This window comes from Uloborus diversus, chromosome 9 (assembly GCF_026930045.1).
Source record: "Uloborus diversus isolate 005 chromosome 9, Udiv.v.3.1, whole genome shotgun sequence".
Taxonomy (NCBI): Eukaryota; Metazoa; Arthropoda; class Arachnida; order Araneae; family Uloboridae; genus Uloborus; species Uloborus diversus.
The window spans coordinates 61,870,729-61,884,031 of record NC_072739.1 but is presented as its reverse complement, the minus strand read 5'-3'; the positions used below and the strand labels follow the sequence as shown (position 1 = coordinate 61,884,031).

The window sequence follows — 13,303 nt, the reverse complement described above, 5'->3', positions numbered from 1 at the left end:
AAAGATTATTACACACAAAAACAATATTTGATTAATTTAAAATATACGCAGTGGTTGGAGCTCCGACCATTGGGAGCGGATTCGGTATCCGACCTATAGATTTGCGCATGGTCGGGTCTGTAACACCTGCCTAAAATATATATACAGTACACACACACACCAAAGATGGTAACGACTGTTTCGAATGTCATATTTTTGATTCGATGACCGAAACAAAATTGTTGATGAAAGTTTCATTAATTTGGAAGAAAAAGTTACAAAATGTTCGCCGTAACATTGCACGTGGGTGATTTGTAAGGATATACGAGCAGTTCAAGAAATATTAACAGTTACAAGTTTTAATAAAAAAGAAAATCCTTCGCACTTACCATACCGTTTTCGTGCATTTCCTTCAGAAACCTCATTCGGCAACGAATATTGTTATAATTCATTAAATGAAGACATTTAGATAGCAACATCCACTTGGTATTCGCCACCAACGTTAGTTAAACCGAACGTGGAGGTATAGAAGATTCTCCCTAAACAAAATCACGTGACAGAATCGAACCAATGAAAATGTTTTTGAGTCCTTCTTTTAAAGAATGTTTTTATTTTTCGCTCATCAAAGGGAGTGTTTCCGAATTTCACGCCAATAAAGGAAAAGTTTTAGTCTTGGTTTTTTCGTAAAGCGTCTTTTTTCGATAAAGCTAGCACTCAGAAAGAATGAATGCACCCGCAATAGATTTCACTCTTTTTAAGAGTTATTTTTTCGTTCTTTTGAATTAAGAGTGATAATTTTCACTTATATTTGGTTAGAATAAACTTTTTTCCAAAAAGTCGGACGTATTCTAGTATTTTGAATTTGGGTTGTAGCACGCCAAAATGCAGTTGATTACGAGCAATCTTTAGGAGTTTGGATTTTGAAAGAAGGTTTTTTTTTTTTTTTTTTCTCTTTGCATTGCCGCATCCGCGTAATATCGAAACTCATAAGCAAAAAATTTAAAAAAGGTGTCAAATCTTAAACCGCGTATGATCGAAACCGCGTAAAATAAACCCGCGTAAAACGGGGGTTTACTGTATGTGTGTTTGATATTTTTATACTGCATTGGTTTTCTAGCCAATTTTTATTTATTTTTTTTTAACTTGTGGTAGTTCAAATTTTAAATTTAATATAAGTTCTGCGATGTCTGACTTTTCTGTAAGTTTTGTAATCACATTTATTTTTTCAATTAATTATGTACTAATGATAAATATTGTAAAAGAAAATTTTTAAATAAATTAATTTTAATTTTTTTAAAAACATTTAATTTTAAGACCTATTTTACAAGTTGTTAACTTGCAAACCCTTATTAAAACGTAAATTAATTCAGTTTTAAAAAAGCAATTCATAAAAATTATACTTAAAATATGTTTTTTAATCCAAAACATAATTTCCGGAAGTCCAGAATTTTTTTTTTTTTTTTCTGACGAAATCCTTCAACTTGCACACGGATGAAGCCGTTTTTGAAACTATGGAATTTCTTACGAAATTTGAAAGTTTTCACGAAAATTCATGGCAATAAAGATTTTATTTTTTTTATTTAAAAATACGACCAGCGTCGTTCGCGCATGTTACCTCAATCTGGATACATAAAACAAATAAATATACAGTGACTCCCAAAAGTGTTCGTACCTCTACAACTTTCAATGAAATAGGGTCCTATTCATTGGTTAGAATTAATCTTACGGAGTAACTATTTAGTTATGAGATCTATGATCAATTTTCAACAAAACTAACATGAAAATGTTTTTAAAAATATTAAAACTTAATTTTTTAAAAATCAAAAACCAAAAATTGCCGGAAATTTTATCTCACAAAAGTCTTCGTACACTGTAAAAAATGTTTATTTATTATTGAATAATCAAACTTTTTATTAAATTATTCTTTAGTAGAATATCATGCAGTATCAACAACACCTTTTATAAACGTCTAGGAATAAATTTCATTCTTTTTTTCTTTTTCTTTTCTTCTTCTTTTTTTTTTTTTTTGCGTAATTCCTGAGTAAGTGTTCAACCATACTTCGAGTGTTGCTGTTTCTAGCTCTATTTTCGTTTCAAAGCCGTATTTTCGTAATCTAGCCTCCAGATATCTCTAAATATGTTACATTAAGTGCAAATCTGGATATTGAAGGAGTATTTTCTAAACTTTAGGACAATTTTTGAAGCACTAGACGTAAACTTCGAAAACCGTGTGCTTCTTATCGTTATCTTGATACAAAACAAAGTTGTTTCCAATAACCAAATTTTTGGCTGAGAGTTTAAAATTGGTTTTTAAAATATTTTAATGAACAGCATGATTCATTATTTCATCAAAAAATTCCAAACTACCGAGTCCTCATGCTGATATGCACCCTCACACAAGAACATCTTCACCGTCCTGATTAACTGGTCAAACTAAGTTCTTAAGATTAAATTCCTCTTTTTTTCTTCTAATTACAATTATACAACAAATTAACCTAACATGTTGAATTTAGTTTCTTCTGTAAGTAAGACGTTATTCCAAAACGTTTTGAACTTATTTATCATTGATTTTGCGACGAAAAGCGTAAGCCTTTTGTTTTTCGCACAGCCAAGAAAATGTCTGCGTGAAGAGGTCCCATTTAATCCAGCTAATCAGAGAACTTGGCGAACCATTTTAGGTGAAAATTAAATGTGAAAAGTTTCATTTAACTCTGTAGAAACCTTTACGGCACTCAAATGTGTATTTTTCATAAATTGTTTAATTGTAAATCTCCGATCACGCTTTGTCAACTTTGCCGGTTGACCTTTTCTTAATTTGTTTTATGTCCGATTCTTTTCTTTAAAGCATTTTATCAAGTACTTTAAAATAGAGTGGAATAAGTTAACTAATTTAGAGACATTTCAAATCAATTTACCGGTACTGTGACAAACGAAATCAAATTTCGAATGGTGTTTGTGATTTTTTACGAATACCAGCCATTTTAAAGTAATAAGCACAATATTGAGGAATAAATAAACAAAAAATTAAAGCCAAATGACTTTTAAGGGTCAACACACTGCAAAAATAGTAAAAATAACGACATGTGATGATTTTAATCATTAATTTATTCAAAAATATTTGAGTGTGCGCCGACTTTTGAGGCGTATTGTTTCTCTGTGTCTTCGTTTTTTGATCCATTTCAAAAAGAAGATCTGTCAATATTTTTGAAAAACTACAGAGTTTTATTTAAAATGACATAGGAATGATTTGAAAACAATATTGGATTTCATATTCGATTTCAGTTTTGCGTTATTTTGGTTTTACTAAAAAATTTCAAAGTGTACGAACACTTTTGGGAGCCACTGTATGTGTGTATGTGTGTTTGCATATTATACCCCCCCCCCCTATACAAATCAATAGTTCACGTCGGATCTTGACCAAATTTGGGAGGGAGGTACTTGGGCACAGGAAAAAAAAAGTAGGGTTTTTAAAACGCCAAAAAAATACCAAACCGTTCGAATTTTAATTTTAGGACCCAATAATGGCATGTAATGACTCTTTCTACCCGAAGTAATTGTCCGATTTTCTTGATTTAAGTCCCATTCGAAAAACCACAAAAAATACCCCTGAAGTTACTTCCTACGAATTTAAAAAAAGCAAGGCTGTAAAATCACCGGGCAAAATACTAAAAGTAATTTTAAGCCTAAAGGAACTCCAAGTTTAAATCAGAAATGTATCGTTTGGCAACAAGCTCAGTTTAAATTCACGTGAAGAAAGATATGTTGCCATTTTTTCTCGACTGTGAACAAATAAAAATATTGATTTTGCTTTGAGGTAAAATTTTACCCTTTTAATTTTTTTCTACTGCCAGCAGAAGATAATCAAGGATTTTAGTTGCATTAATAAAGAGTTGCGTTTAATTTATTCGAGACTTTTAGATTTACCGTTAACGAAATTTAAGAATTATTATTTTGACAGGAAATTTTATCTAATTTTTGTTCTTTTTTTCTCTAATTGAACTCTAATTGGTGAACACGCGTCACTTGAAATAACTTTTATTTTCAATGTGGAACATGAAAGCAGGACGACGCGACTAGTATTTTAGTAAGTAAAAAAGGAGATTTTTTTTTTCAAAAGAAATTCAATTTGTACCTGTTCTCTCAAAGAAGTGGAGCTCGAACGACAGCAAAATGCGGAGTGCTATAACGGTTGAAAAATTCTCAAAACGTTTAAAGATCTTGGAAACACTTGAGGCGTATCTCATCAGCATCACGTGATACAATTTCGAGGACAATAGAATTCAGTCAATGCCAAGAAGTGATTATCTTTCTAGAAAATCTATTAACAAAGCCTTTCAGTATTTGGAAAACCTCACAAGATATCTTAACGTATATAAGCCTTCATTAAATGAAAAAGTTTTACCGAAATTAAGTCTTTAATAACTTTTCTCCTGTACGTCACAATGAGTTTTTGAGAACCCAAGATTGAGCTTATTAATTTCCCGAGATCTCGGCAATAATACCCAAGATCGTGTAAACTCTTATTATTATTTTTTTTCGTAATGGGGTTGTTTCCATCCCTCAAATGTACTACTTTTAGTCACTGAAGTTGATAGAGTTAGCAATAAAATAAAATAAAACGACATGGAGCGAAAAAAATCTTTTGTTTTCAAAACGTTTAATTTTTAAAATTTTTTTAAATGATCGGCTTTTCAAACAAGGCGTGAAACTTTATGACGTCACAAGTGATGAACTTTGGCGCGCTATTCCACTGGCGTCTGAGTGCTTACGCTTGCTCTCTTCCACATTTACAGATTATGATGATTAAGAAGCGAATTAAATATTGCGCTCTGCGCTAATGGCCTCCGTGAATGGCATTTCTTCACTTGTGATGTCATGAGCAGAAACGTAAAAAAGAAAATTGAATCTGCTAACCGATTGAAATAATTTTCTAAAAAATGTGAAACTTTGTCAAGTTATTTAAAAAACAACAATAATAGTTTCAATCTATATGTTTTTAGGCATGCTCTTTCAGAAAAAAATACTTTTAAAATTTCGGAAACGACCCCATTGCATGCATTGTTGTCGGTATGATTAATCTTAAAAATTAATGTAAAAAAATGTTAACACTAAATACTAAAATTGATCTTTCAATAATTATTTCATTGAAACAATTTCATAAAAACATGGTGTAAAAACCGTCTACTGCAAAAATAAAAATAAAAAGTTTTATTAAGTTTTTGATACAATTACACAAACAGCACAAGATGGAAGGCAGGAAAGATTTACAACTTTAAGGAAGATATTATATTCCACAGGTAGAGCCGGGGGGTGGGGGAGGTTCCTTCCGAACACAATCTTTTTCTCAGAAGTACTCACAGAATAAGCACGAAAGATATCGCCATTTCAAATTGCTTATTCAAACAATTATATTTTAGAGAAACTATTAGGATTTTTCATTGAAATATTCAATAAATTAATTTTTTTATCAATAAACCTCAAAACCGTGGCTTTAAAAAAGAAACAAGAACCCAAGATATCTATTGAAAACTCAAGATCTTGGGAGAAAACCCAAACTTTGGCCGCCCTGTTCACAACTGTGACTGTGTTTAAGGTATAATAAAATATTGCGGTTGGATGAAATCTCATGTACTAAAATATATAGGAATTATGTTTTCGACGCAGCCAATTTTGTTGGCAAATGACGCGAGAGAAATCGCTAACGGTTTTTAAAGGTGCACTTCTACACTCTGAATATCAATATTGGTTTTGTATAAACTACGCATAACTGTTTTGCGTACATTTTACACAGGGCCGTCACCAGATTTTCGTTTCGGGGAATGTTTTCACATTTTCACATTTCTCATGAAATCTAAATAATCAATACAATTTGATTCTATTTGCATATTTTATAGATTTTATGAACAATAGGTTATTCAAATCTGAGGCTGCTGCTTTAAGGACATTAACATGGCCACATGTAATAATTGACTCATCTTTTAAATGAAGGAAATCTGATGAGTACACTACATAACTTCACCCCTGTAAAGGCATTAACATGAGCACAGGTAATAATTGACTTATCTTTTAAATGAAGGAAAGATATCCGATGAGTACACTACATAACTTCACCTATGTTAAATATTTGATGTAACGCAATGTAAAATGTAAATGCATTTTTAACAACTCAAAAGAATAGATACGTGCACTCATATACGTGCATTCAAAGCGCTTCGTAAATTCATTTTTTTTTTTTTTTTTGGAAGTTGTAAGATATATTATAACTGCTGAATAATATATAGAGCAATATAGTATGGCGCTATCAAATTTCAAGAATTTTGATTTTTTGAAGTAATAAGTATTCAAAATGTGAAAGAAAATGCTGTATTTTTTGGTAAGAAAGGATATCCGCAGTAACTACAATAAAAATAATTACTGCTGATAACGCACTGAGTTTTGTGTAATTATTTAATAGCGATTTAGATATTTTTAACTTGTCATTTTAGAATTGTAAGTCTTTATGTTTTAATACTTTAAATGTATAATTCGTTTTAACTGCTATTTTTATATTGTTGCCACTGCAACTGGATTCTTTCTCTAGTGTGCAATACTTTTAATAAATAAATAAAAATCTGAGTTGTATTTGACGTGTCTAGTGTCCAAATCAACCCAATACACGAAATTTCCTAAGTGGTGCGTTTTCGTTAAGTGACAGTACTATACTAACACTCCACTAAGTGATTTGCAACGAATCACTGTCAATCAGATAAAAAAGCACTGGTAAAAAAGTTTTATTTCGAAATTAGCTCAACCCATGCTTTTTACCATATCACCACTGTGAAAAAGAACCGGTATATCATTAACAAGATTAATATAAAATAAAAAGTACCTAATCAATTTGAGCGGTAATGTTACTCGCGTTCGTGAAATCTTTGATTCACACGTGCCTCCAAGTTGATGCTAATTGAAAAACAATTTTGGCGCCCGCAACTCGGTATAAACCACACGGCAAATCATCTCAATAACATAGGCATATTTCCATGTAGTATATGGCAGATGAATAACTCGGGCGTTATGAATCCAGAACGTCTTATTATACCCAAAATTTTGAAAATCCTCACTAGAAACGTGAAGATACTGAAACGCTAGTACTTACATGAACTATCTGTAAAGTCTATTTCGTAAGTTCCTATTATCTTTATTTATTTGGGGGGGGGTTATATATATATATATATATATATATATATATATATATATATATATATATATATATATATATATATATATATATATATATATATATATATATATATATATATATATATATATATATATATATATATATATATATATATATATACCTTTCTTTTCACTCACATTTAAAATATCCCCAAAGTACATCAAAAGGATAAGGTTGAAACTGAAAGACGAGAAGGAAGAACATTTCGTGTCGACGAAAAGTAAGTTTAGTTCTTAAATCTTTATCTTATGATCTTTTGTTGATTAATTCCAGTTCCTATTTTAGTTGATTTGTAGTTTGTTATCCTACTGACTTTTATGTGATTTCCAAGCTGTCTTAATTAAACTTGTATGTATTGAATATTCCAATAAAGCCATATGTAAAACAGGCACACATTCTTAATCTAGTCTCATTATTGATGGTACTGGCTAGTACGCGAAATAAAAGAGAAAAACCACATGAATTTGATTGGAAATTAAATGAAAAAATTTTTAAAGTCCAATTTACTTCAAAACTAACTCATTCTTTTATCTGTAAATAATTTGCAAGTAATTTTGTAAAGAAAACAAAAATTAATTCGTGTATCAAATGTTATTTAAACAAAGAAACTCTTTCCGTAAAATTAAATGGGCAAATCGTGAAATGATTTTTTATTCCTCTTTTAAAGTTTAAGAAAAATTGGATTCAGCTTGCTTTGATACTTTATGTTTCAAATAATGTCCTCTTTTAATTAGCTTTGTAAAAAGATCCACGAGTAGTTATGTTAAATAGATTGAGCTGGTTTTGATACTCCTGACACAACTATATTTTTATTAAACAATTTTGCTACTTAAAATAAAATTTATTTACATGCGTCACCACGTGCGGGACATCCGAAGTCAACCTTTGGTAACTTGCTTATGAATAAGCTCATATTTTTGCTCTATTAATATAGCAAAGACGAAACAAATTGTAGATTTTGAAAGCTATGGTTTCAATGCAAAGAAAACATACCTAATTAGTTTAGAAATAATAATTTAAACTATTGAAAAAATATGTATATGCCCATTCCATTGAAAATAGTTATTTTGTCCCGCACGTGACGGTTCCTATATTTCATAAAAGAGAAATAATTTTTGAAGAAATTTTTTGCTTAGAAGTCACACATGCGTTTGTGATTTCTTAAGCAACAAAATTTTGTTCATCATCTTTTAAACTATTTTTTATGAGACATATGCAGCGTCACGTGGGGGACAAAATTACCGTTTTCCGTGGAATGAACCATGAGTAGTTATGTAAAATGGATTGAGCTAGTTTTGATATTAAATACTTCAAATTATGTCCTCTTACAATAAAGCCTTGTAAAAAGATACACGAGTTGTTTTGTGAAATAGATTGAGCTAGTTTTGATACTAAATGCTTCAAATAATGTCCGCTTTCAGTAAGCTTTGTAAAAAGATCCATGAGTTATTTTGTAAATTAGATTGATCTGGTTTCGATACTAAAGGCTTCTAATAATGTTCTCTTTCAATTAGCTTTGTAAAAAGATCCACGAGTTGCTTTGTGAAAAAATCATTAAATGTTTTAACAGTAGCAGTTAGATCATTGTTCTTCTTAGTGACTAACTCTACACTTAAAATTTTAAGGTTTCATTTTAATATTTTAATTATTAAGCTCAACCATCCAAAGCTCAAAATTAGCGTCATCGCAACATTTATATGTGAAACTAACAACCAAGAGTTAATTCTATTTAAAAGCAGCATATTTTTTTTAATTTCTCAAATTTGAAGATGACGAAGTTATAAAGCATGTTTTCAATTTTTTTAAAATTGTTGTTTGAAATCTTAAAAAACATAAAACCCTCAATTTTCAAAACAATGTATAACATAAAATTAGTTTTGAAAAAATTTCAGTGCCATGCCGATTTTTTCAGAGTAATCTTAAGAGCAATGTTATTTACTCGCGTCTTGTTGAACATCTTGTAAATAACAAAAGATGTATAGCAAGCAAACAGTTTTTTTTTTTTTTTTTTACAATAGCATACGGAGTATCGAATATTTTTCTTTGTGTTTGTTTCCATGTTTTTTTTCTCCTTCATCCTCAGAGATCCGGCGTATCTTTTTATACAGACTTTGTTTCCAGGAAAATTCCCATTGTATCGAGACGATAAGGCTTCCTATGCGCACTTCTAAAATAGTCTAAAAATGGTTAAGTTAATATTGTATCTCGTATTAAGAAAAAACGAGCTGATGTGTGCATCACATGACTTCCTTTTCCTCCAATTTAATGTCATTTTCTCATTATTGGCAGTTTTAATGTGATTCAATAGTTTACTCTCTAAATATCACCAACGGTGGCCAAATTGAAACCAGATTTTAAAAAAAAAATAAAAAAAATCGCCAAAGTTGGCGACAAAACTTGGCGACCAAAAGACTGGCGATATATCGCGAAATGTTAGGCAAATTATAACACCACTTGAGTTTACATCGAAATTAACAATGATTTCCCCTCAAAAAACGCAAAAGACCCCTTTAGAAACACCCGAATGCAACCAAAAAGAGAGTTGCACAACTAGATCCCACTAAGAGTCTACGTACCAAATTTCAACTTTCTAGGACATTCCGTTTTTGAGTTATGGGTCATTCCATGCGAAATCAGCAAAATTCGCAAAAAAGTAGTGGCCGCATGGTAACAGATTTTTATGAAATTTGGTATACAGGTTCCTTTTATGCCTGTATAAAAATATCTAAAATATTTTTGCTTAAAATTTTTTATTTAAATAGTTACATGCGATTGAAAATTGGTCAAATTGAACAGCATTCTCATAAATGCTAAATGTTGCACTTTTAATGGCTTGTATCTTGTTAACTATTTAATGAAAACATAAAAGTTATATGTTTTTGCAATCTATGGAGTAGGGTAATCAATCTGATATCAGTAAAATTTTCAAAGTTATTATAGTTAACTTTTAACCGAGTTTCAAAAACTGAAAATATTTCAATTTTCTCATAATTAAACATTTTATTTTTTAATCTCAATCTTTAAGGAATGCATTAGCTTTGATGAAATTAATACCCAATACTGTGCTAAGTATCATAAAAGAAATACCTTATTTTTGAAGTTGTATTTTGACTCATTTGTCTTCAAAATCAGTTTTAAACTTAGTGACATTTTGTAAAATGATGATTTTCCCCTTCACGTACACACAAAAATTCAAATGAGGGAAAATTCAGACAACTTTTAAATTTTTCAAGAATATAGAGCTGTGTTTCTACTATTTGCTTGAAGAAACTCGAAATTGGTTTTTGATTTCCAAACGTAAAATAAAAATCAGAAAAATAGCATTTTCTTTCTGTTTTATGGGTCAATCCATACAGGTTCGACGGATGGTTGCGCTCGACCATTTTTAAATTTTTTGAAATTCATATCCCTAAAAGCTGCATATGAAAGATGTTTAAAACCTCTTTTATTTTTTCTCTCAACTTTGATTTTTTGGAGGTCATCAAAAGTGATTTTCGTAGTCAAAAATAGGACTTTTAGACCTTTGCATTTTGGCCAAAATCTATTTGAATTACATTTATGACAGTTATTTTAACGCTTTGATTTTAAAGTGAATAAGTTGATAGTCTTACATGCTAAGTTACGTAGCTGTACGTTAATAATTAAAATAATGGCAACAGGTTAGTTCAAGACCAAATGTAAAAATTTTACTCATTTCAAAGGGGAATAACTCACGTAGGGGACGGAAACACAAGATGAAATACGGCAAAAACTAATCACTGGAACCATGCTAAATAGAGTATGTAACTGTTGCTGTGTGTTTGTGTACCCTTTATAGATTATAGCCCCTCAAAATTCGGAAAAATGACAAAAATGACATTTTTAGACCCCTATAAACCAAAAGAGGATTGAATTAAAAATAAAATTTCCTGTCCAATTGAATATTCCATTCCAGTACTATACATGTTATACATATTGTTTTTTTTATTTGGTTTGTAAAAAAGATACAGGTCTTTGAAATTAAGCAATTTCGCTAGTCAATTCACACACTAAAACAGAAATAAAAAGTGTAAAAACTTCATGGCACCTTCTTAAATTACGTATATTGTACCCTTATATTATACATTTTACTGAAAAAACATATTGTAATTTTCAAAATAATTATTTTAATTTGATAACTTAGAAATATTTGGACATGAATGAGAAGTTTATACTGCGTGGAACCTCTATGGATTCACCCTTATGTGAAATAACGAGAATTCAAAGAACTTGGTAAACGACTAAATGATATAAAAGCAAGTAAAATTGACATTTATTTCAATTAAAAAAAATATACATTTCAGCATGTACTTCATAAACATGCTTTTGAGAAAATGAAACACGAAAGAAATGTATTCAGTAAATTACCGCCCATTAGCTGTAAAGCAAAAAGTTCCCATTAGCTAGGAAATGACTGAGCTGGCGGTGTATTTCACGAAAGAAATGGTTAGTTTTGCTAAACTTACAAAATAAAAAGAAGTAACTAATGAAATTTTTCCTTAGCTCAAGTTACTCTAGTAACAAAAATACGCTGATACCAATCATTAAAATTTAGTAACATCTAAAAGACACTTCATTATGTTACGTAAAAAAAATTGAGTAAATTTAGAGAATTCCCTCATCTTCAAAAAAACATCTGAAATAGAGAAAAAAATGAAATTTTCGGAAATTTTAGATTTTTTAAAGTACGATTTCGTTATCAAGAAATTCATAAACAATTACTAAATTAGAGCAGATAGTTAGTTATAGATAGTTTTTCAATTTGAATCATTTTTACTGTTATTTTTTCATTAAAAGAGCTAGAAGAGTGATTTGAAATCTGAAGTAAATTGGCAAAATTTCAATCTTTGTTAATATCTCAGATTCAAAAAAAGATCCGAATAAATTTTACTTTGCTCTTTCCCAATAGAGATTTGTTCATAGAATGCGGAAATATTTATTTTTAAGTGTACGTTTATAACTTATGGAGTTATTGAGTCACAAACTGGCAGCAATGAACTCTGAAAATTTAGGCTTAGCGTAAGCATCAATTTCTAATTTCAATAACAAAGCAACAAACAGTTTTTAAACTTTCATACTTTGCATTTCCTCGTAGATATGCATGGTTTACCTAAATAAAAATTTTCATTGAAATCTGTGACATGTCAGCCACAGCTGATTTGCTCATTTCGCATGGAATGACCCTTATGCGACATACATACGTACATAAACTCGGTTTTTTTTTTTTTTTTTTTTTTCGGGAATTTTCAAAATGGTTATTTCGCGTGTCTATACGTTCTTAGGCACTTACCCACGTGTGGTCAAGTTGAAAAAAAAACTCAACATTCATTCGGGGGTGAGCAAAATGGAAATTAAGGTCGATTTTTTGAGTGAAAATTTTTTCGCGAATACAATACTTCCTTTTTTGTAAAAGGAAGTAAAAAATGGTTTTGATAGTTCGTTGTTGGATGAAGCATTTCTTTTAGTTGATACAGTTGTATGCCAGAACAATTACTTTAATCATGGGATATGTGATTGGGAAACTAAGCGTTGCGTGTGTGATGCATTTTGGATTCATGATATGTTTCAGTACAGTTATGGAGACAGAGAAAACAACTGTGGTTGGAGCATTTTGTATGTTGTCGTTGTCTGTTTCACTATTTTTGCATTAGCTGAAATGCTTCGGAGCATGCCCTGTTCTTGTACGAAAATCAAGTTTCAGAAGTGAGTGAAATTCTACAGTTTACTTGGTGGTTTATATCCCCGACAAATGGAAACGGAAAAGAAGAAATAAAGAACCAAAGAAACTTGATGCTTTTAGTTTTGAATCTGCGGCAATTTTTGAGTCCTTTGGATGAGTTTTTGAATGATGTTATACCATTATTTGTGAAGTATACCTAACGGCATTGTAGAAGGCTCTCACAATATAACTGCATAATAGTTTTTGAATTAATTTTTATACGAAAAAATTTTTCATTTCAACTGACTAAGTAAAAATACCTTTCAATAATATGGCTATTGTATAGTGTGAATAATGTGATGTTTCACAGGAAATATATTTATATTGCATTTATTTGTATGTAATAGAAAATGTAGAAAGTAGTGTAC

General features: G+C 30.3%; 1 protein-coding gene across 1 annotated transcript in view; it reads right to left on the bottom strand.

Annotated features, from left to right (window-relative positions):
- Window positions 1–4,144, bottom strand: part of LOC129230261 (alcohol dehydrogenase class-3 chain L-like) — a 30,124-nt gene extending 25,980 nt beyond the window's left edge. The window contains exon 1 of the mRNA XM_054864662.1: window positions 4,112–4,144. The gene's annotated coding sequence lies outside the window, so the exon portion shown is untranslated. The remainder of the gene's footprint in view (window positions 1–4,111) is intronic.
- Window positions 4,145–13,303: the final 9,159 nt, after the last annotated feature.